The 25,556-nt window shown below is 35.0% G+C and overlaps 1 protein-coding gene across 9 annotated transcripts in view; it reads left to right on the top strand.

Annotated features, from left to right (window-relative positions):
• ANKS1B (ankyrin repeat and sterile alpha motif domain containing 1B) overlaps positions 1 to 25,556 on the top strand; it is a gene marked incomplete at its 5' end in the record, with an annotated part of 1,127,620 nt that overhangs the window by 113,770 nt on the left and 988,294 nt on the right. The gene's annotated exons all lie outside the window — the stretch shown is intronic.

Here is a 25,556-nt window from a genome sequence, read left to right as displayed (position 1 = left end):
TCCATATTAGTGTGACTTCTAGTTTTCTTCTGATGTGTAGTTCAACGATATTAGCAACAAGTCTCCCAGCCATCTTTATGTTTTCACACTTCCTCAGATAGGAATTTGGAGGATCCTTCTCTGAAGACATTACACAGTCTAGAGAAAATTGCTGTACATATGACATAAGGGTTTTCCCTGATTAAAAAACAGCTGGCATCCTGATTGTTGTACAGTGAAGTTTACCACTCATTAAGCTTTGCCTTTAGGCACAAATCATCCTGTAACCTTTTTTAGTACTTCATTCTTACACATGAACACAGAACAGTTACCACTGTTCAGTTAAGAAAAGCCTCCAACCTAAGAGAGTCTGAAGTCAACAAAGAAATCTTTAAAAAAAAAAAAAAGTAGCTCAGAAGAGAGAGAGACTGTTAGGAAAAAAAGAAGACCTTCAAGAAAATATAAGCAATGCCCTCAGAAAGATAAATTGATTTTATATCCATAAAATGAGAATGTACTGCTGTTAAAAAGGAAGAATGAGAAAGAAAGCACCCTAATAAAATATTTAATTACAGAATGATTGTATACATGCAGTATTCATTTCCATAATAGGTAAAGAACACAAAACATAAAAATATCATGCATTTTTTAAAAATATTTAAGATATGAGATTATATACAAAAGTGCAAGAATGAGGTAAAATGATTAGATTATGAGAGGTATAACCTAATCAGTGGATTAGTTCACTGATATGATTAACTGAGTGGTAACTGTATACAGGTAGGGTGTGGCTACAGGAAGGAGATCACTGGGGGAATGCTTTCAGGTTTTATATTTTGTTACTGGTGAGTTGAGTTCTCTCTCTCTCTGCTTCCTGGTGGCCATGTCCTAAAATGCTTTTTCAGAGCTATGGAGTCAGCCAGCCATGGGCTGAACCTCTGAAATCATGAGCCAAAAATAAACTTTTCTTCCTCTAAGTTGTTCTCAATTTTTTTGGTCACAGCGACAGACAAGCTGACTAAAATAGAGGGTTAAAAGCAAATGAGGGAATCTCCCAGAAAATAGAGGTAAATGAGATTGAAAATAGGAGGAATTAACATAAATGATCAGCAGGCTGGGTGTATAACTCAGTGGTAGAGTGCTTACTTAGCATGGCTAAAGTCCTGATTAGATCCTCAACACTGGAAAGAATAAAAATTAAAAAAAAGATTATCCATATTAGAAGTCCAATCTCTTATTTAAAGAGCTCCCAAGGGAGAAAGAATAGAGAAAATAAAATCAAGGAAATTATCAAATAAATTAGAAAAATTGCCAGAACTGTAAACATGTGTTTAAAACTTTGAAGGATTCAGAGTACTCATGACAAGAAATCATTAAGGTACCTTCTCATGTAATGAAATTGTAATTTTTAATTTCATTATATTACAATGAAACATCAAGGGATCAACAAGATACATTGTAATATAATTTCATACTCTAATTTGGCTCTTTTAACATATCCTAATCTCCTTTTTACCCTGACTTCTCTTTTAGAGCCTAGACATGTAAAAACTTACTTTTCTCAACTTCCCTTATAGGTAGATAGGGCTGAATGTGTTACAATGCCGGTTTATAAAATATTAAGTGAAATCTACTTCACTTAAAAAAAGAACTACAGAGAAAATTTAATATTTTTTTGTGTAGAATGTTAGTAAGATGTCTACAGTTACAGTAGTCATTTTTTGACATGAGAAGTCTCAGCTCTGATATGCTGAATTGCAAAACCAATGCAACTACCCATCTCTGGATTTCTTGTTACATTGGGGATGGCTAAGCTACTTCAAGTTGGATTTTCTTTTTTTTAAAATTTATATACAACAGTGAAATGCATTACAATTCTTATTCCACATATAGAGTACAATTTTTCATGTCTCTGGTTGTATACAAAGTATATTCATATCAATTCATGTCTTTATACATATACTTTAGATAATAATGTCCATCACATTCCATCATCATTTCTAACCCATACCTGCTCCCTTCTCCTCCAACCCCTCTGCCCTATCTAGAGTTCGCCTATTCCTCACATGCTCCCCCTCCCTTGCCCTCCAATCCCTCTGCCTTATCTAGAGTTTGCCTATTCCTCCCATGCTCCCCCTCCTTATCCCACTATGAATCAGCCTCCTTATATCAGCGAAAACATTCGACATTTGGTTTTTTTGGGATTGGCTAACTTCACTTAGCATTATCTTCTCTAATTCCATCCATTTACCTGCAAATATCATGATTTTATTCTCTCTTATTGCCAAGTAATATTCCATTGTGTATATATATGCCATATTTTTTTATACATTTATTTATTGAAGGGCATCTAGGTTGGTTCTACATTTGTGAATTGTGCTGCTATACACATTGATGTGGCTCTGTCCCTGTAGTATGCTTTTTTTTTAGGCCCTTTGGGTATAGACTGAAGAGAGGGATAGCTAGGTCAAATGGTGGTTTCATTTTCAATTTTTCAAGAAATCTCTATACTGCTTTCCATATTGGTTGCACAAATTTGCAGTCCTACCAGCAGTATATGAGTGTACCTTTTTTTCCACATCAGGTTGGATTTTCTTTTACCTAAAACTAAACATAATTCTAACTCATACTTCCAGAGAACAAAAAGAAAATAAATCACACATAAAGTTTTTGAGTAAAAGTGTGATCACATTTCATCAAAGTAGCATTATAAACTAGAAGATGATAGAACAATGATTGAATAATCTGAAGGAAAGTAATTTTCAAGCATGAATTTTTTTACATTGTCAAAATATCAGTCAAGTGTAACTGACAAGAGATAGGCAAAATTTTAAATATTTACCTCTCGTGTACCTTTCATAGGAAGATAGTGGAAGGTAGGGTCTACCAAAGCAAAGATGTAAAACAAAAAATAGGATCTGGGAAGCATGAGCTCTAACACAGATGAGGAGCAAAAGGAATTCCTGGAGAAACTTAAGGGACCAGGGCAGATTGGAGAAGAAACAGAAGTTTCTAGGGAGCATAGTCTAAGGGGGAAAAAATAAATGATCTGATAGGTCTAATTTTGAGAAAAAGTGTATTTTGCCTGGGATATAGCTCAGTTGGTAGAGTGCTTGCCTTGCATGCATTACGCCTGGATGGAGTTGGAGAAGATAATGCTAAGTGAAGTTAGCCAATCCCAAAAAACCAAATGCTGAATGTTTTCTCTGGTATAAGGTGACTGACTTATAGTGGGGTATGCGGGGTGGGTGTAGCATGGGAGGAAAAGGCGAACTCTAGATAGGGCAAAGGGGTGGGAAGGGAAGAGAGGGGGCAGGGGGTTAGCAATGATGGTGGAATGTGATGGACATCATTATCCAAAGTACATGTATGAAGACATGAACTGTTGTGACCATACTTTATATACAAACAGAGATATGAAAAATTGTGCTCTATATGTGGAATAAGAATTGTAATGTATTCTGCTGTCATGTATTTAAAAAATAAAATCAATTAAAATTAAAAAAGAAAAAGTATAAAATGAATGAAGTATATGCAAATAAACATTAGAAGAAATAAAAAATATTACAGAAAGGAAATATAGTTGTATATAATACTTTAATCAGGAAGCAGTATTTATTTTGTCCTAACAACAATTATGGATATTCTCCCTGTGATACTCAGGTTTTCATTGCTGTGACCAAATTACCTGACAAGAACAACTCAGAGGAGGAAAAGTTTATTTTTGGCTCATGGTTCCAGAGGTTGGTCCATGGTCAGCCAACTCTATTTCTCTGGGCCCAAGGTGAAGCAGAACATCACGGTGGTAGGACCTGATGGAGGAGTGCTTCTCTACTTATATTTGGCTCAAAAGCAGAGAGAGAGAGAGAGAGAGAGAGAGAGAGAGAGAGAGAGAGAGAGAGAGAATGTGTGTGTGTGTATATAAGAGTTAGGGGGACAAGATACAAATCCTAGGGCGTACCCCAGTGACCTAACTTCTCCAGCGATGTCCTCACTGCCTGCAATTACCACCCAGTTAGTCCAAACTAAGGTAGACTTATTAGGTTACAGCTCTCATAATCTTAATCATTTTGTCTCAGAATATTCCTGCATTAACATTGGAGTTTTTTGGGAGACAATTCATATCTAAAACATGATACTTAAATCAATAAGCAGTATTAGTCATAACAATAAATATTAATACAACCCCAAACTGTTTTTCAACCATATTGGGAGACTAGGGTGGGGAAGACGAAGTGATTATAAAGCAGAAATCCTCGTACCATGTAAGATACCAATATATCAGTATATACACATGATTTTGAAGCATGGAGTCAAATGCAAGAAGCAGCAGCTAAATGAGTTTAGTTAGCATAGTTATATCAGGGAATGAGAAAGCCTTGATAGTAAGGTGACCTTCAGAGTGGTTGTCATGGGACTGCTGAGTTTTTTTTTTTAAAATTTTTTTTTTTTAAAGAGAGAGAGAGGAGAGAGAGAATTTTAAAAATATTTATTTATTTTTTTAGTTCTCGGCGGACACAACATCTTTGTTGGTATGTGGTGCTGAGGATCGAACCCGGGCTGCCCGCATGCCAGGCGAGCGCGCTACCGCTTGAGCCACATCCCCAGCCCGGGACTGCTGAGTTTTGAGTCTTTTCATGGTATTTTATTTTGAAAAAAAAAGGAAAAAAAAGCTCAGAAATAGAGGAAATTTATACTTTTTGTACTTAGATTTGTTGAATATACAGTGTTCTTTCTTTCCTTTTTCCTCTTTCTGACATGCTCTTCTTTCTTTTTTTAAAAAAATATTTATTTTTTTGGTTGTAGTTGGTCATAATACCTTTATTTTATTTATTTATTTTATTTTATGTGGTGCTGAGGATCGAACCCAGGGCCTTCCTTGCTCACACTTGCTAGGCAAGCACTCTACCACTGAGCCACAATCCCAGCCCCCTTCTTTTTGTATTTCTAAGAAAACCCTACTGATTTAATATGATTTAGCTGAAGTGAACCCATCTTCCTAAGCAGAATTTGGGTCTCCCTTCTCAGTGCTACAAAACATTGTGCAATTTTCTGTTGCATGGTTTATCTTTTGGTGATTTTTTTCAAGCTTATTAAGCATTGAGTTAGGTAGTGGTTTTCAAATTTTTGCCTCCTTTGCAGCATTTCGCACTAGACCTCATTATAGTGTTTTAGTCAGTTTTTTTTTTTTTGACTGCTGTGACCAAAAGACCTGACAAGAACAGTTTGAGAGAAGTTTATTTGGTGCTCAGGGTTTTAGAGGTTTCAGTTCATAGACTGCTGGCTTCATTGCTCCAGGCCCAAGACATTGCTGAGTGGTGTGATGGAGGAAAGCAGCTCAGGATATGGCAACCAGTAAGCAGAGAGAGAGTGAGCTCTGCTATCCAGGGACAAAATATTGTACCCTGAAGTCACACCCCCAGTGATCTACCTTCTCCAGCCACGCGCTGCCTGCCTATGGTTATCACCCAGTAAATCCATTCAGTTGTATTAATACACGGTTTAGGTTAAGGCTCTCACAGTCCCATTATTTCATCTCTAAACTTTCTTTTTTTAAATTAATTTTAAAATTTGTTCTTTTTAGGTTACACATGATAGTAGAGTGTATTTTGACACATTTATACAAACATGGAGTATACCTTATTCTAATACCTCTAAACTTTGTTTCATTGGTTATCACAGTTTTGGGGGACTACTCATATTTAAACCATAACATTCAATAAAAGTGCACAAAAACTCTGCCTCAAATTATTTACATTTTAGTTCAGGGGAAAAAAAGTACTATGTAATCCTCAGCTTTGTACACTTAGTTGCTGAGACTCAGAAGATGAGATTAACTCAGGCCTCATGAAAGAAAGAAATTTTGAAGAGATAATTAAAGGAGGGAATTAATGTTGAATATAGAATTAGGAAACTTGTATAAAGGGCTGGCTTTGCTTCTCTTTACTCCTCATCTTGATCAAAGCACTTTACTTATCAGTGCTATAGATTTCCTCTTGGAAAAACTGGATGTGATGAACTTGAAGGTCCCTAAGAGTTTAAAATTGTCTTGATTCTTTTTTATTAACTGTCCCAACATTGCAATTAAAATCCAGGATAATAAGACTACTCCCTATATCTTAATCCTTCCCAGCTCTTATTGGCATTTGTAATTATTTTGTCTTCACTTTTTTTTTTTTTAATCTATCTTCCCCAAAGACTCTAAACTTCCATAGGGGAAGGACACATCTGTCTTACTTAGCATTGTGTTTCAGTACTTATTAGATAACCTTTCATTTGGAGATATGCAATAAACATTCATCGAATGAATATATCCTGATGATTGTTTATGGATGCTCCTGAAAATCCAGTTGTTCTTTCAGACATTTTAGAAAAATATCTTTAAATCAAATCCAATCACAGATTTTGCATATTGTCCTTGTCAGCTATTATGTAATATCACTTCTGTCTGCATACTGGGCATGGCTTTCCATTTCCTGTATATTCAGTGCTATTTCACTTCTTTAATTACCTCTTCAAAATTTCTTTTTTTCATGAGGCCTGAGTTAATCTCTTCTTCTGAGTCTCAGCAACTTAGTGTACAGAGCTTTGGTTTATGTAATACTTTTTTTTTTTCTGTGTTAAACTCTAAGTGATTTGGGGCAGAGTTTTTGTGCCTGGATAAGTACTTTATACATTTTAATGAGTTTCAAATCTAAATGATTCAGATCTACAAGCTGGCTTTCCCTTGAATACATGCAAGTAAAAACGTTAAGGACTTGGCGAAATTTATTTTAGATTTTGCCAAATTCAGCATTTTGAAATACAATTTAAATGTTTAACAAAATCCTAAGCATCACTACATTGATTCCTTTTTGACTAGAAATTAGAGTTTACCAAGAAACTGAATCAAAGTATCTTTCTAAACTATTTGAAATCTTCAAAAGAATTTTCAACTTTAATAGTGATCTCTTTAAAAAATGTTTTTACTAATGCACTACAGTTATTTATAATAAGGGGATTCATTTTGACATATTCATTCATGCATTAAAATAATAATTTATGTTTCATTTTCATGCAGTAACTTCAAGTCATTCACCCTTTCCTCCATTTTTTCCTTTTCTTTCTATCTTTATTCCTCTTATTCTCTCATGTTGTGCTTAGTCTTACCCCAGTGTCAGTAGAAGCCACGTGTTTTAGCTATAGACTGACTCAAGAGAACGTGATGAGTTCTTATTGCATGTTTCAAAGTATAAACACATAAAATACTTCTATGTACTAGGCATTGTGTCAAGTGCTTTATGTGTACTTTAATCCTCACACCAATTCTGTGATCCCCCCCCCCATTTTACTGAAAAGGAAATTAAGCTGTTTTGAGGAATAAGAAATTTGTCCTGTTATAAAACTTATAAATTTTGAACCAGCACTTGATATCAGGATATCTGGAGCAGCATATATCCTGCCTTCCTTGTGTGTCAAATATTTGCTGAGAACTTCAGTGGGAGTATATTTATATCACTACTGTTCGAGTTAAGATTTTGTTTAAATTTGAGATGTTAGAGATTTCTCTTTATCTCAGTTATGCCTTTTTAAGTTTGATAAAGACTACTATTTCATTAATATGAAGTTCAGAATATTTAAAATATATTGAATGAGAGAATAGTATTCTAAAAGATCTAGACAACATTCAATAAGAAACTAAACTTCAAAGGACAATATGAAGCAGGAACAAATAGTACATATATTGTGCATGTGCCCCAAAGCAATTATGCAAATATAGAACTGGTATTATGTAGCTTGGTAATTTTTTGGGAGCTTTTATCATGCCAAGCTCAATATAAATAATGATGTAGATTAGGTTGCTCTTTGGTTGCATTAAAGTTATTAAAGTAGCTAGAATTAGGTGACAAAAGTCTCAGTTTCTTTTATTTTGTATTCTGATCAGATTGTCTTTGGAATAGTGTGTGTGGTTCAGGAACAATTTTAAGAGTTATGTGAACATAATTAAATGAATTTAGGCTGGGTCCTGGATGTATTTACTCAAGGTTCTTCAGAACAATAGAACCAACAGGATGTGCATCTCTGTGTTGATACACAGAGATTTTTTTTTAAGGAATTGGTTCACCTGAAGTATGGGAACTTGGCAAGTTCAAAATTTGCAGGGTATACTGCCAGGCTGGGGACTTGGGGCCAAGAGCTATAGTTCAAGTCTATAGCTAGTCTGCTGGCAGAATTCCTCCTTCTTTTGGGAAAGTCAGTTTGGTAAGACCTTCATCTGATTGGATGAGGCCCACTTACATTATGGAGGGTAATCTGCCTTATTGTAAAGTCTACTAATTTAAATATTGACTTAATCTTAAAAAATGCAATCACAAAAACATCTAGAATGATTTTGTCTGGGTACTATGTCCCAGCCAAGCTGAAAAATAAAATTAACCACTACAGTAAAGGCATTCAAGGTATTTCTTTAGTGAATGAATTGGTTTAAAAAATGGTCTGTAGATAGTTGAAGGAGATATGTGTGTCTAACTTGAGAAGACTCATAAGAAAGTAATGGCTATCTTTAAATTTTTGAGGAGCTTATAGATACTAGGTAGAGATGAAGTTAGGTCATGAATCTTGAGGCAGAAAACAAGGGAATAGATAGAAAATTTAGGTATTGAACAGTTAGCTACCTATCCCATTCCTTTGTATGATTTTAGCAGCTAGGCAGGTACTTTCCCAGTAGATTAACTTACTCATCCCTGAAATAACTGAGTAGCTCCTGGAAGTCAAAAGACTTCCAAATGAATTTCTCAAAAGTGATGTCCTTGTGTCTGTAATACCCCTCATGATCACAGATGACTTCTTTTTTTAAAAAATTGTTCTTTTTAGATATATGTAAGAGTATTTTGACATATTATACATACATGGAATATAACTTATTCTAATTAGGATCTCATTCTTGGTTGTATATGATAAGGAGTTTCACTGGTTATGTATTCATATATGAACATAGGAAAGTTATATTTGATTCATTCTACAGTCTTTCCTATTCCCATCCTCCCTCCTTTCCCCTTTGTCTAATCCAATGAACTTCTATTGTGTGTTAGCATCCACATATTAGAGGGATGCTCACAGATTTGTAACTATCATTTTAATGTTTCATTTTTGGAAAAAATAGTTTGGCAGAGATGATAGTAGTAATAGTAATGACTTATCTATATTAGGTACAGTTATAAGTGATTTACATGGATTATTGTATTTAATTCTTGTAATAGCCCTATGAATTAGGTACTAGTTAAATCAGCCCCATTTTCCAGATGTGGAATTGAAGCACAGATTAAGAAATTTACCCAAGGTCAAAACGTTTGTATATGATTAAGCTAATATTTGAACACACATTAGAAAAGTACATAGATTTGGAGGTTATAGGAAAGAAACTTCATCTTATAATATGCCTGCTATTGGCTAAGAGTCAAGAACAAGATTTTATGATTTTATTTTAAAATGTTTACTTGGGATCCTATATTTTCCCAACAGAGATAATCTAACAGATTATAGATAGAAGAGGAAATTTTCCTGAATATTTTTTGACTGGTGATCTGATTTTATTTTCATTCAATGGCACTCATTCCTAATGTGAGGTTTGTAAATGTCAAGGGATATGCAAAAACAATATGAGATATGAGTCTTCTAAAATTCTTTTCAGTTTTTCAGAATGCTTAATGAATTTACATATTTAACTTTACTAACACTATACAGATTAACTAAAACATCAAGTTTTTATTTTTGCCTAAATATTAATTTCTTACCTTATCACTGGATAGTTTGTGCCAATGAGAAATGTTTTTTAGGTTCCTGAAAGGGCACTTCTGATTTTTTTTTCATTAATGATTTTCATATCCTCCCTATTTTCTATTCTCCTTGCTTTTTTAAAAAATTGAAATATATAGAAAAGGGCACTCGTTTTAAGTGCACAACTTTATGAATTATTTCAGAGGAAACGCTCATGAAAATACCACCTGTAATAATAAATAGAACATTACCATCACTTAGAAACAACCTTCATGTTTCTTATTGGTAGTGTATCCACGCACGCGTGCGCGCGTACACACACACACACACGCACACACACACATTTTTGTTGGATATATACCTAGGAATGATATTGCTAGATTATAGTTTTTGTATTTGTTTAAACAGCTTTTTCTCTACAGAGATTGTAAAAGTGTATTACTTCTATAAATAGCTGAGTGGTCCCTATCCAAAACATTTGGTATTGACAGTCTTTTAAAATTTTGGCCATTCTAGCATATGTATTTTTTAAAAATATTTTTTTAGTTGTAGATGGAGACAATATCTTTATTTTTATTTATTTATTTTTATGTGGTGCTGAGGATTGAACCCAGGGCCTCACACATGTGAGGCAAACACTCTACCACTGAGCTACAACCCCAGCCCACATGTGTATTTTTTTACCTTTTAATTTTCCAATGTTGTCTTTATAGTAGCTGTTAATTTAACTAGTTCAAATTATTAATATTTCCCTCCATGGTTTATGCTTTTGTTTTATCATTTTAACCAAGTCCCAAGCAGGTACAATATCTTCTCAAAACCTCTGATAACTCATGGAAGTTCTTCAGAAAATTGACCTTAAAAGATACTTAGCCAGTGTACCTTACCAGTATGCTAATGTTTCTGACCCAGGTCAGAATTCCATCTCTTTGGTAGCTGAGGTTTATGTTTGTCCCTTCAACAGTGTCCTAAAAATGTAGCAATGGACCCACCAGTGGCTCTTTCAGGCAGGTCCTGAAAGATTCCCTGCCCTGAATAGCGTGTTACATGAAGGTAGACATTGGGGCTCCAGGGGACTTGATCCCACTTTTAGAAGGTCTGCACAGAAGTCCATATTCTGCTGCTTCCTGGAGGATCTTCTGCAAGTTATCTGGTTTCCCTAAGCCTCTGTGCATCTATTAAGTTGCACTAAATTCTCCCTAGAGTCCTGTAAAGCTCCAAAGGTCTCATGTCACTCATAAGGGAAGGTAAAACCCCTTCTGCGCTCAGGGAGTTTTTTTCTTGACAGTTTAAGCTTCATAGGGAAAAAATGTTGCAGAAGTTCAGGATGCAGGATCTGAAACTTTCTCTTACCAATGTTAGAAATAAGTGGTTGAAAACAGTGATATTCAGTGTCTGTGAGTCTTGGAGTTTTTTTTTAAGTAATTAATTTATTTTATTTAGGTATATATGACAGCATAATGCATTTTCTTTATTTTGTAACATTAATTTTATTTGTATATTAAAAATAATTTTGTTAAAATATAAATAGTACAAACTACTATTCAAATTTAATTATATTTTTATAAAATTTGCCTTCATGCAGGTATGTCTTAGTTGAAAAGACTGATAAGGCTCTAAAATTTCAATGTGTAAAGCAACAAACCATTAAAAAAGTAAGATTCAGGTTAGGCATATTTATAGAGATACTACCATTCTATTTAATGGCCATATTTCTAAAAGTTTTCTTCATTCAAGTTGTTTTTGTACTTTAGACCCTTTTAAAGTCACCATTCAAAACAAACCAAGAATTTCCCATGTTGACACATGAGTGTCATTTTATTTATTTATTTTTATTATTAGTTGTTCAAAACATTACAAAGTTCTTGACATATCATATTTCATACATTTGATTCAAGCGGATTATGAACTCCCATTTTTACCCTATATACATATTGCAGATTCACATTGGTTACACATCCACTTTTTTACCTACTGCCATACTAGTGTATGTTGTATTCTGCTGCCTTTCCTATCCTCTACTATCCCCCCTCCCCTCCCCTTCCTTCCCCTCCCCTCCCATCTTCTCTCCCAACCCCATCTACTGTAATTCATTTCTCTCCCTTGTTTTTTTCCCCTTTCCCCTCACTTCCTCTTATATATAATTTTTTATAACAATGAGGGTCTCCTTCCTTTACCATGCAATTTCCCTTCTATCTCTCTTTCCCTCCCCCCTCTCGTCCCTGTTTAGTGGTGATCTTCTTCTCATGCTCTTAATCTCTATTCTGTTCTTCGTTGCTCTCATATCAAAGACATTTGGCACTTATTTTTTAGGGATTGGCTAGCTTCACTAAGCATAATCTGCTCTAGTGCCATCCATTTCCCTGCAAATTCGATGATTTTGTCATTTTTTAGTGCAGAGTAATAATCCATTGTGTATAAATGCCACATTTTTAAAATCCATTCATCTATTGAAGGGCATGTAGGTTGGTTCCACAGTCTAGCTATTGTGAATTGTGCTGCTACAAACATCGTTGTAGCAGTGTCCCTATAGTACGCACTTTTAAGGTCTTTAGGGAATAGTCCAAGAAGGGGAATAGCTGGGTCAAATGGTGGTTCCATTCCCAGCTTTCCCAGGAATCTCCATACTGCTTTCCAAATTGGCCACACCAATTTGCAGTCCCACCAGCAATGTACAAGTGTACTCTTTTCCCCACATCCTCGCCAGCACTTGTTGTTGTTTGACTTCATAATGGCTGCCAATCTTACTGAAGTTAGATGGTATCTGAGGATGGTTTTGATTTGCATTTCTCTGACTGCTAGAGATGGTGAGCATTTTTTCATGTACTTGTTGATTGATTGTATGTCCTCCTCTGAGAAGTGTCTGTTCAGGTTCTTGGCCCATTTGTTGATTGGGTTATTTGTTATCTTATTGTTTAATTTTTTGAGTTCTTTGTATACTCTGGATATTAGGGCTCTATCTGAAGTGTGAGGAGTAAAAATTTGTTCCCAGGATGTAGGCTCCCTATTTACCTCTCTTATTGTTTCTCTTGCTGAGAAAAAACTTTTAGTTTAAGTAAGTCCCATTTGTTGATTCTTGTTATTAACTCTTGTGCTATGGGTGTTCTATTAAGGAATTTGGAGCCCGACCCCACCATATGTAGATCGGAGCCAAGTTTTTCTTCTATCAGATGCAGAGTCTCTGATTTGATATCAAGCTCCTTGATCCATTTTGAGTTAACTTTTGTGCATGGTGAGAGAAGCGGATTCAGTTTCATTTTGTTGCATGTGGACTTCCAGTTTTCCCAGCACCATTTGTTGAAGATGCTATCCTTCCTCCATTGCATGCTTTTAGCCCCTTTATCAAATATAAGATAGTTGTAACTTTGTGGATTAGTCTCTGTGTCCTCTATTCTGTACCATTGGTCCACCCGCCCGTTTTGGTACCAGTACCATGCTGTTTTTGTTACTATTGCTCTGTAGTATAGTTTGAAATCTGGTATCGCTATACCGCCTGATTCACACTTCCTGCTTAGAGTTGTTTTCTCTATTCTGGGTCTTTTATTTTCCAAATGAATTTCATGATTGCTTTATCTATTACTACAAGAAATGCCATTGGGATTTTGATTGGCATTGCATTGAACCTATAGAGAACTTTTGGTAATATTGCCATTTTGATGATGTTAGTTCTGCCTATCCATGAACAGGGGTATATTTTTCCATCTTCTAAGATCTTCTTCTACTTCTCTCTTTAGGGTTCTGTAGTTTTCATTGTATAAATCTTTCACCTCTTTTGTTAGGTTGATTCCCAAGTATTTTATTTTTTTTTTGAGGATATTGTGAATGGAGTGTTTTTCCTCATTTCCATTTCAGAAGTTTTGTCGCTGATATACAGAAATGCCTTTGATTTATGCGTGTTGATTTTATATCCTGCCACTTTGCTGAGTTCATTTATTAGTTCTAGTAGTTTCTTTGTAGACCCTTTTGGGTCTTCTAGGTATAGAATCATGTCATCTACAAATAGTGATAATTTAAGTTCTTCTTTTCCAATTTTTATGCCTTTAATTTCTTTCGTCTGTCTAATTGCTCTGGCCAGTGTTTCGAGAACTATATTGAATAGAAGTGGTGATAGAGGGCATCCCTGTCTTGTTCCGCATTTTAGAGGGAATGCCTTCAACTTTTGTCCATTCAGAATGATGCTAGCCTGAGGCTTAGCATAGGTAGCTTTTACAATGTCAAGGTAAGTTCCTGTTATCCCTAGTTTTTCTAATGTTTTGAACATAAAGGGATGCTGTACTTTGTCGAATGCTTTCTCTGCATCTATCGAGATGATCATATGGTTCTTATCTTTAAGTCTATTGATGTGGTGAATAACATTTATTGATTTCCGTATGTTGAACCATCCTTGCATCCCAGGGATGAATCCTACTTGATCATGGTGCACAATTTTTTTGATGTGTTTTTGTATTTGATTCGCCAGAATTTTATTGAGGATTTTTGCATCTAGGTTCATTAGAGATATTGGTCTGTAGTTTTCTTTCTTTGAGGTGTCTTTGTCTGGTTTCGGAATCAGGGTGATGTTGGCCTCATAGAATGAATTTGGAAGAGCTCCCTCTTTTTCTATTTCCTGAAATAACTTGAAAAGTATTGGTATTAATTCTTCTTTAAAGGTTTTGTAAAACTCCGCGTATACCCATCCGGTCCTGGGCTTTTCTTGGTTGGTAGTCTTTTGATGGCTTCTTCAATTTCATCCATTGATATTGGTCTGTTCAAATTGTGTGTATCCTCCTGACTCAGTCTGGGCAAATCATATGACTTAAGAAATTTATCGATGTCTTCTCTATCTTCTATTTTATTGGAATATAGGTTTTCAAAATAATTTCTAATTGTCTTCTGTATTTCTGTAGCATCTGTTGTGATATTGCCTTTTTCATCCCGTATGTTAGTAATTTGAGTTCTCTCTCTTCTTCTCTTCGTTAGCATGGCTAAAGGTCTGTCGATCTTATTTATTTTTTCGAAGAACCAACTTTTAGTTTTGTTAATTTTTTCAATAGTTTCTTTTGTTTCAATTTCGTTGATTTTAATTATTTCTTGCCTTCTGCTACATTTGCTGTTGTTTTGCTCTTCCTTTTCTAGGGCTTTGAGATGAAGTGTGAGCTCATTTATTGGTTGGTTTTTCCTTTTTTTAAGGAATGACCACCAGGCGATGAATTTTACTCTTAAAACTGCTTTCATTGTTTCCCATAGATTCTGATATGTTGTATCTGTATTTTCATTTATCTCTAAGAATTTTTTGATTTCCTCCTTTATGTCTTCTGTAACCTATTGATCATTCAGTAACATATTGTTCATTTTCCATGTGATGTAGGATTTTTCCTTCCTTCTTTTATCATTGATTTCCAGTTTCATTCCATCATGATCAGATATGGTGCATGGTATTATCTCCACTCCTTTATATTTACTGAGGGTTGCCCTATGGCATAATATATGGTCTATTTTTGAGAAGGATCCATGTGCTGCTGAGAAAAAAGTATATCCATTTGATGATGGTTGATATATTCTATATATGTCAGTTAAGTCTAGGTTATTGATTGTGATATTGAGTTCTATAGTTTCTTTATTCAACTTTTGTTTGGAGGATCTGTCCAATGGTGAGAGAGGTGTGTTGAAGTCACCCATAATTATTGTGTTGTGGTCTATTTGATTCTTGAACTTGAGGAGAATTTGTTTTATGAATGTCACAGCACCATTATTTGGTGCATAAATATTGATAATTGTTATGTCTTGTTGGTGAATGGTTCCTTTTAACAGTATATAATGACCTTCTTTATCCCTTTTGATTAACTTAGTCTTGAAGTCGATTTTATTCGATTTGAGAATGGCCACCCCTGCTTGCTTACGAGGACCGTGTGCGTGGTATATTTTTTCCCATCCTTTCACCTTCGGCCTGTGTATGTCTTTTCCAATCAGATGTGTCTCCTGGAGGCAGCATATTGTTGGATTTGTTTTTTTAATCCATGATACCAGCCTATGTCGCTTTATTGGAGAATTTAAGCCATTAACATTCAGAGTTACTATTGAAATATGGTTTGTACTTCCAGCCATGTTTGATTATTTATCCTTTTTTTTAAATTTAGTTTGTTTCTCCATGATTATCTTTCCTCCCGCCCTCTGTCTTTACTGAGGCACTTCCCACTGATGGTTTTGGTTATTGTTTTTCATTTCTTTCTCGTGTAGTGTTTTTCTCAAAATGCTTTGCAATGCTGGTTTTCTGGCTGAGAATTCTTTTAACTTTTGTTTATCGTGAAAGATTTTTATTTCGTTGTCATACCTGAAGCTTAATTTTGCTGGATACAGAATTCTTGGTTGGCATCCATTGTCTTTCAGTATTTGAAATACATTGTTCAATGACCTTCTTGCTTTCAGCGTCTGTGATGAAAAATCCGTTGTTAACCTTATTGGTTTACCCCTGAATGTAATCTGTCTCCTTTCTCTTGTAGCTTTTAATATTTTCTCTTTGTTCTGTATATTGGATATCTTCATAACAATGTGTCTTGGCGTTGGTCTACTGTGATTTTGTGTCCTCGGTGTCCTGTATGCATCTTCAATTTGTATATCTGTTTCCTTTTTTATTTCTGGAAAGTTTTCTGTAATTATTTCATTCAGCAGGTTACTCATTCCCTTGGTTTGAATCTCTGTACCTTCTTCTATCCTGATGACTCGTAAGTTTGGTTTTTTTATGTTATCCCATAACTCTTGGATGTTTTTCTCGTGATTTTTTACCAGCCTTTCTGAGTTGGCTAGACTCTTTTCAAGATGATATATTTTGTCTTCATTATCTGACGTTCTGGCTTCTAGTTGCTCCACTCTGTTAGTGATACTGTCAATTGAGTTTTTAATTTGGTTTATCTTTTCCTTCATTTCTTGAATTATTGTTTGATTATTTTTTATAATCTCTATCTCTTGAGAAAGATGCTTAACTTCTTCTTTTATCTATTTATGTAATTCATTTTCAATGTCTTCTTTCATTGTTTGAATTTGCTGTCTTGTGTCCTCTTTAAGATTCCATTCCATCTGTCTAAGGTATTTTTTGAGTTCTTTATTTGACCATTTTTCTGATGCCTCTAGGTCCTCCTGTATATTTAGGCTGTCCTGCATTGTTTGTACTCCTTTTCTTCCTTGCTTTTTCATGCTGCTCATGTTACTTCTTGTTCTGTTTGACTGCTGAGTTACTGTTTACTCCTATAAATTTATTTGATGCTTGGGAGGAAAGGTATTAGAAGGGAAGGGAAGAAGTCACTAAAGAGAATGAGAGTAAGCCGGTAGAATTCAAGGAAGGGTGGAAAAGAAAAATGAAAAGACAAAAGAAGAAAAAATAGGAAATAAAAAAAATATATAAAAAAATAATAATTAAAAAAATTAAAATTAGAAGAAAAAAAATTAAAAAAAATTGTAAAAAAAATTAAAAAAAACAAGAAAGAAAAATGAAAATGAAAGAAAAACCCAAATCAAAAAAAAAAAAAAGAGAAAAGAAAAAAAGAAAAAAAAAACCTAATACATGCAGTCTTAGAGTTTGATTAACTTCTCTTCCAGTAGGTGGCGCTGTGCCCACCAGGTCAAGTTTCTCCTGTCAATACACGGGAACTAATCACTGTGCAACAGCTCCTCCCAGAGTGTGCGAGTCTCCAATCCTGAATGCCTAGGGCCTCCTCTTGTGTGTAGTCACTTCCCACTTTTCCTCTAGCCAGGCCCCTCTCACGGGTGCCGCTCATCACAATACTGGCTACACGCCAGGTCTGCTGCTCCCGGGAGTCCTGTTTTCATGAACGACTGGGCACACTCTTCCAGGTTGCCATTTCCTCAGACCCTAAGTTTGTAGAGCTTGATGCTGAGACTCCTCAGCGAATTTTACTTGCCCTCCGGTAGCCACGCCCCCGGTAGCTGGTGCAAGAGACCTCAGCAGTCAGCCCTGGTGGGAGTCGTAGTCCTGCGCCGCGGGTCCCGCGCCACCTCTGATTCCCTTGGGCTGGCTGTAGCACTCATGGGAGAGCTGGGAGGTGCCCTTACGGGAGAGCTGGGAGGGGCCCTTAAAGTTTCCCCGATGTGTGGAGACAGAAGGCTAGGGGATTACACACCTGTAGCCGCAGGTTTCAATGAAGTTATCTTCAGTATACTGATACTTATAAGATACTGGGAAGATGTGAAAAGATACTGATATTTATAACTAAAATAATAATCATGGCCTATATATTTCATTTACCTACATCATCTCAGTTCTCTATTATGAGGGGAAAAAAAGAATTATAATGGCAGCATGAAAAAATATCTCCAATAAATGTCTCCTAACTAGAATGGATGCAGATACATCTTTTTTTAAAATAAGGAGGGTTAGAATAGAAATTTAGCATATATGTTTTTTCCTATTATACTTATTGACAGATTTCATATCCATAGAACATCTGTATGTATTTGAATCAGTATAAATTATGCCAAACCCAAAATCACCAAGTAAAAACTTAATTTAAAAAAAGACACTTTATTTTGTTTTTTTTTTTTTTTTGGGGGGGGGTACTGGGGATTGAACCCAGGGGCACTCAACCACTTAGCCCTATTTTGTATTTTACTGAGAGAGGGTCTCAACTCAGCTAGTTGTTGAGGCTGGATTTGAACTCTTGAACCTTCTGCTTCAGCCTCCCCAGCCTGGAATTACAGGAATGTGCTACCACAGCCAGCAGAAACCTTTACATTTAAAAGTCAGATTTCAACCTCATGCTCCATTTCATTCCAACTTTTTTGTAGTATTTTCCTCTCTTTACTCTAACATATCCTCAAATTTAAAGAGGGCCTATAAAACCTTGATTAAGTTGTTTTAGAAAATGCACAAATTTCTAGGTCTTTAAGAAATGACTTTTAAAAGTTTAAAATGCTTATTACATTTTTAAGTATAATTTAGAGATCTTGGTCTTAGTCTAATACAAACTCAAATACCATTTTCCAAGCCTATTTCTCAATACTTTAAATTCTGTACTTGAGATTTCTTTTCTTAAATGAATGCTCTAAGACAATGTAAGATCCTCAATTGTAAAAAATTTAATTTCCTTTAAATTAAATGTAAAAATTTACATTAGTATTATGTGTATAATGTAATAAGCCATATTAATATATTTTAAAATACAAATGGATATGTTTTCTACAGAACTTTTAAAAATCCTGGACATTCACTTGAATATTTTATTCCCTGATCTTTCACATATTAAAGAAGATTATTATATAAAATGTAAGTCTGAGTTTCTTGAGCAATATCCATATGTGTAGCAAATGAGATTTAAGGCACATTAAATCTTATTTAGACTTAGTAAGAGGGACCATCCCAGCAGTTGCGGATGCTCCTTTTGCTTCGAGGGAACTCCCACCTTCTCTCCCTGATGGCTATAGGGCTATAGGTTGCTCCATTGTGGTCCACTTTGAGAAAAAGGAAACTGAACTCAGTGAAGTCACTACACCCTTGGCCATTTGCATGATTCTTGCCCCATGTATACTTTGTCCAATCACCTGCCATCTACCACTGTGGACCTCTGGACTGCTCTGATGCTACATAGGCCTTCACCGTCCATGCCTCTCTGACAAAAACAAGGACTTTGGGTTACTTCCCCCAACTTTTCCCTCTTTCATCAGGAAGCAGTTTGGAGATGTTGTTGCCCATTTTTCCATAGAAATTGACAGAGTGGAAATGTAACAGTGATCCACTTTGTGCTTTGAATATAGCCCTTGCTGCTCTGCTACTGCAATCTATTTTTAAAATGAATATGTTTCTTTCTCTTCCTCACTCCCTGCTCCTCCCTAATCTCTCCCCCTCTCTAATCTCAGAGGAAACAGAATTACATTTCTATCCCATTTTAGACAGAGTTATCTGTACTTGAGCAATCACCACCATAGGCATGAAGTAGTCCAGACTTCAGGGATGGCACCAGAAGATTTCAAAAATGACAGTCTCCCAAATTAACAAGAACATGTGGAATGCAGTCTTTGAATCACCTTTTTAAAAGCTCCCTGTTCCTGCTGATGGGTAAAATCACTGCCTCTGGGACAGGAGTCCCCTGTATTTCTCCTTTGCTATCAAAGCAATAAACCTTATTTATCCTTTTTCTCAAAAAAAAAAAAAAGATTTAAGGCACAGCTACTTCACAAATTGATCATAACTAGTTCTTCCACCAATCTATGGGGAAAATTCATCAGGAACAACATAAGACTGCATCAACATTTGTTGATTTTTCTATGAATCTTGACATATAGATCATTCCAGGGCGCAAGATATGAAAGTTCATATGGAATATGTATCTAAGGACCCAGGCAGGGTCAGAGTATGTAGTAGTGGTATTCTAACAGGTCAGATAATTTCAAGCAATGAAAAATGAAGTTCCTTTTTTTTTTTTCCAAATTATATCTTAATAGTAGGTTCCATGGACACATGCTACTGAATACTACAAATTCTCATTTTTATAATGATGAGATAATTTTATTATCATTGTTAGAAGCATCTCACTTAGGTCAAGTGGGTCTATATCAACACTATCAGCAGAAATTCAATATAAGCCATATATATTAATTTAAGTTTTATATTTTATTTAACCTAGAAAAACAAAAATGCTTTTTCAACACATAATCCATATAAAATTATTGAGTTATCTTACATTCCTTTTTTGTATTTGTAAAAAAAATTACTGCTTATTTTACACTTATACTGCATCGCAATTAACACAAGCCACGTTTCTAGTGCTTACTGGCCTAAAGTGGACAGTGATTATTGTATTTTACAGCCCAAGGCAGTTCTATCTAATTATTCCTGGGGTTGGGGGTAAAAAAAAGCTTAAGATTAACCCCGATAATTTTAATAAAATGGTTTCTAAAAATAACTAAAACCACTAACTTTGTAGAAAATAAATGACCAAATGAGCACTGGGGATGTGGCTCAAGCGGTAGCACACTGGCCTGGCACGTGTGGGGCGCTGGGTTCGATGATCCTCAGCACCACATAAAAATAAAATAAAGATGTTGTGTCCTCCAAAAACTAAAAAAATAAATATTAAAAAATTCTCTCTCTCAAAAAAATGACCAAATGATCAAATCACAGTATCTTAAAGATTTCTTAAGATCAAAAATACAGAGAGAAGTTGGGAGGGGAGGGGAGGGGGGATAGTAGGGGATAGGAAAGGTAGCAGAATACAACAATTACTAATAGGGCATTATGTAAAATTGTGGATGTGTAACCGACGTGATTCTGCAATCTGCATTTGGGGTAAAATTGGGGGTTCATAACCCACTTCAATCTAATGTATGAAATATGATATGTCAAGAGCTTTGTAATGTTGTGAACAACCAATAAAAAAAAAGATCAAAAATACATAAAAGTCATATTGTATAGTATAATTCACACGTACATAAAACCCAATACATTAGGAAGCATCACAGCCAAAATTATACTGACAAATATTTTCTAAGGAATTATGTCCATTGTGAATTACTTGATGCAATTTCCAGTAACACGTTTGCACACAGCAAACCAAAATTGGCTTACTGTGAGCAAAAATAACTCCTTGAGTAATAATTGTAAAATTTATGATGTCTCCTCAATATATACATTATGTGCCACAGATAGAATTTTGAATATAAGAATTTGAAAACATACAGTCATAGAGTCAAGGAAATATGACAGAAAACCACAGCATCCACATCAAACTTGTTTCAACTGTCACTAGTGCTAAAACTGTACCACATTCCTACCAGCCCATTTCTTCTCCTCTCCAAGTGGATAAAAATGCTTAAAAAATAAACAGACATGACAGATTAATCTCTCATTATGCAAACACTATTTTGGTGGCAATTGTTCCTCTTACTTCATATTCTCTTCTTAGATAACAATAATTCAACAATGTTGTGATAGGCCAAATCATGTCCAGTAGAAACTCTTATTGTACTTTAGTCAGGAATGGCAAATAAAGCCAATTAGATTTTTCAATTAAATTTGGTATGATTTTGTCTTTTTGACACTCTTCCCTCTTTTAGTTTTTTTTATCACTGTTTCATTTCTTTATTCCTCTTTGCCTGTTTTTCCTTAGCATTTTATTTCTATTATAATAGCCTTTACTTTTTGAAAATACAATAAACCTATATTTCTTTTTCTTTTCTCCCCAACCTGCCACCTAATGCTGGGGACTGAACACAGGCAGTGCATGCTAACTAGGTACAAGCTCTACCTAGTAGCTACACCCCCAACACAAACCTATATTTCTTACGGATATCAAATATTAAATTTTAACTATGTCCATCTTCAACAAATTCTAACTAGCATCTTTTTCTGCTTTCTGCCCAGATTTTAATCAAGTGATGTAGAATTTTAATGGTTATAATTTTCTATTTATGACTTTTATTTTAGAAACCTTTCTTAATGATTGTGTTGAATTTGACAATGATATTACCAACAGTGATATCACTGTTCACCACAGTTTCTTGTATATTTAAAAAGATTATAGGAAATACTGGTTGGTATCTTTTGATGCCATGAGGTTATGAAAAGGTACAGGAATTATAATCAAGATACTGCCATATTCACAAACATCTTAGATACTAGAATGGAATTCTCCCACCCTAAAGCTGCAAGGGGTCATTGACTGAGAGAGATCAAAGACTTGAGGACATAATATGGATTGCAATTTTAAGGATTTTTAAGGATTGCAATCTTTGTAGAAAGGCTCTCTGATCGTTTCTCCCATAGGAAGAGGATAAAAAAAAAATACTCAACTGGTTTTTTTCCCAAATTCTAGGGAAGAGAAGACCAGGAAAAAGTTGAAACTTGTGTGCATGAAGGAATAACTGACAAACTCAATCCATGATAGAATATTTTCTTTGCTTGACCTACCCTAGAACATCTAGAGTTAAGGCAGAATGGGAATGGAGGAAGACAGAGAACACAATGGACTGAAAAGGACAAACTATCCCTGAACAGGAAGAATCAGGAAGCACAGTTTCTAAAATGTATAGAATAAGAATCATGCCCAGAATAAGGGGAGCTGGAATTGCAGCAACAAATGATTGTTGAGATTGAAAGCAACAGGCTGACCATCAATCAATGCAGCAAGAGAAGAGCAAATAGAAGAAAACAGCCCAAGGCCACCTGCTGAGTATGACAGCATCTGTCAGTGGGAGTCTATTGACAAATCCACTTTGGAGTAAAAACAAGAACAACAAAAAAAGGTGGGGGGACAGTCAGAAACCTTGCCAGGGGCAGCCACATAGTATAAGAATATGTACTTTTTTCCCCTTTGCCCTCTTTTCTGCAAAGGGGGAGTGGAGTCTCAGGCAGTTGGAAACAGGAAACAATAGTTGGAACAGGAGAGGAGAGCGAATGGCACTTTCATTAGAACATCGTTGCAGCAGAAATTGGAAAAATACAACTGTTTTGTGTTACTCCTCATGAATTAAGAAATTTCAGTTATATTAACTAGTCTTGTCTTTTCTTAAAAATTCATGGTATTGAAGACATGCTATCCCAAAGTATGGCACCTTGGCATTTCAGAAAATAGCAGAAGCAGAACAGTCTTTCTGTAACATTCTCTCCCTCCTTCTCCAGTAAAATGGGCCATAAAACCTAGTAGGCCATTAGACCCTCATTTCTAAAGGATCCTGCCCATACTCAGAGGGAAGGAATATCACCATCTCTGAAAACAGAGATGCCAAGAAGAATCTGAACACTAAACAGGTCTTGCCAAGCCTGCTCCAATCATTAAATTATACCTTTCTGTCCTCAAATCATATTTCTGCATGGCTGTTCATGAAAATAGTTTTTCCTGTTTCTTTGTATCTTCATTTCTGAAGGCTCCCATTCACATAAAACTTACATTATAGAAATTTTAATGAGTTTTCTCTTATTAATCTGTCTTTTTTATTCAGGCCTCAGCATGAATCTTGCAATGGGTGAGGAAACAAAACACTACTTTTCTCCTATACATAATCTGAATTCTAATTCAACTTCATTTGGCCACAGGACTTCCTTAAAGGATTTTGTCTGAAATATCGCTTAGTATCACAAAGAATATCTAAAGTATGTCCTCATACACACCTATAAATTAAATGCATGTGAGACTCTGAATGTTTTTCCCTTGAAACTCTGAATAAATATATTGTTCCATTGTCTTGTAGTATCTAGTGTAACAGATAAGAAGACCAATGTCAGTGGGTTCTTTCTTCTTTTTGGAAATTTTCTGATTTTCATCCCAGTATTATAAAATAGTCTCTTTGTCATGAGATTCAGAAATTCCATCAGAATATATTTATATGCAGATCTTTCCTCATCCCCTATTCTCAATAGTTTGTTAACACTTTCTCTGCATTTCCACTTGAAAGATCCAAGTTTGTCTTCACTTCAGGAGAATGTTTCTTTATTTTATCTTATTGTTTCTTCTATCTATTCTCCCTTTGAAGAACATCTATACTCTAATAAATAAAATAAAGTCCATTGACAACTAAAAAAAGTATTTTAAAATAAATAAATAAATAAAAAGATGCATATTATATATCCATGGACCATAGTAGGTCCATGGATATATAATATGCATCTTTTTTTTCTCTCATATTTCTTTTTGTATATTTTCCTCTGGCTTCTAAAATAATTATGTAAATAATAATATTATAGTTGCATTTTAAATAACTGGCTTATTTTTCAATAACTGGTTTATAATTATCAATGCTTTTTTTTGGTGGAGGGGTATCAGGGATTGAACTCAGGGGCACTCAACCACTAAGCCACATCCCCAGCCCTATTTTTTGTATTTTATTTAGAGACAAAATCTCATTGAGTTGCTTAGGGCCTCTCTGTTGCTAAGGCTGGCTTTGAACTTGCCATCCTCCTGCCTCAGCCTCACAAGCTTATGGGATTACAGGTGTGCACCACAGTGCCCTGCTAATTATCAATGCACTTTAAATTGTTTCTTGGGCTGGGGTTGTGGCTCAGTGGTAGAGCGCTTGCCTAGCATATGTGAAGCACTGGGTTCAATTCTCAGAACAATATATAAATAAATAAAATAAAGTCCATTGACAACTAAAACAGTGTTTTAAAATAAATAAATAAATAAATAAATAAATAAATAAATAAATAAATAAATAGTTTCTTTTCCCTAACATTCATCTTAAACCCCCTAGTAAAAGTTCCATTCATTTGCTGTAGCCTTTATGTTATATATGCAACTTTGAAGTAAACCAGATTCTCTAATCCAAATTTTCCATATACAAAATACATCAATAATTCCAAGTTTTTACAAATATAAAATAGATGGTTCTGCCTTCCATTTTTATCCCTACAAACTAGTTGGAAGCATTTTAAGTCCCAAGCAGAAATACCCCAATTTTGTTAAATGACTCAACTGCTAGAATTAATTTGTATGAAGAGATTAAATTGGCTTAATTGGTCTTTTTTCAAAGAAGATTATGCTAATGTCAAATTTAAAACTGATAGCTTTATTTGCTTTTGACAAAAATATATGGGGGAAATTCTTCTCATCTAGTTTAATATACTCTAAATCAGCCACATATATAAACATCAGTCCAAGTTTCACACAAAAAATCAGAAGAATCAGATTAAAAATCCAGGAATTAATACAGTGAAAATGAAACTTACAATTCAATGATATGTTCCTTCTATTTTTTTTGTTTGACTCTGCATAAAAATCTGCACCAGTGGGAGGCACCTATATTTTTACTTAAAGAGTAAATTTTGTAATCCCAGTAGTTTGGGAGGCTGAGGCAGGAGGATCCCAAGTTCAAAACCAGCATCAGTGATTTAGCAAAAC

This window comes from Spermophilus citellus, assembly GCF_964194105.1.
Source record: "Spermophilus citellus genome assembly, chromosome: 10".
Taxonomy (NCBI): Eukaryota; Metazoa; Chordata; class Mammalia; order Rodentia; family Sciuridae; genus Spermophilus; species Spermophilus citellus.
Note: the sequence above shows the minus strand (reverse complement) of the source record. Positions and strands in the feature narration are given on the sequence as shown.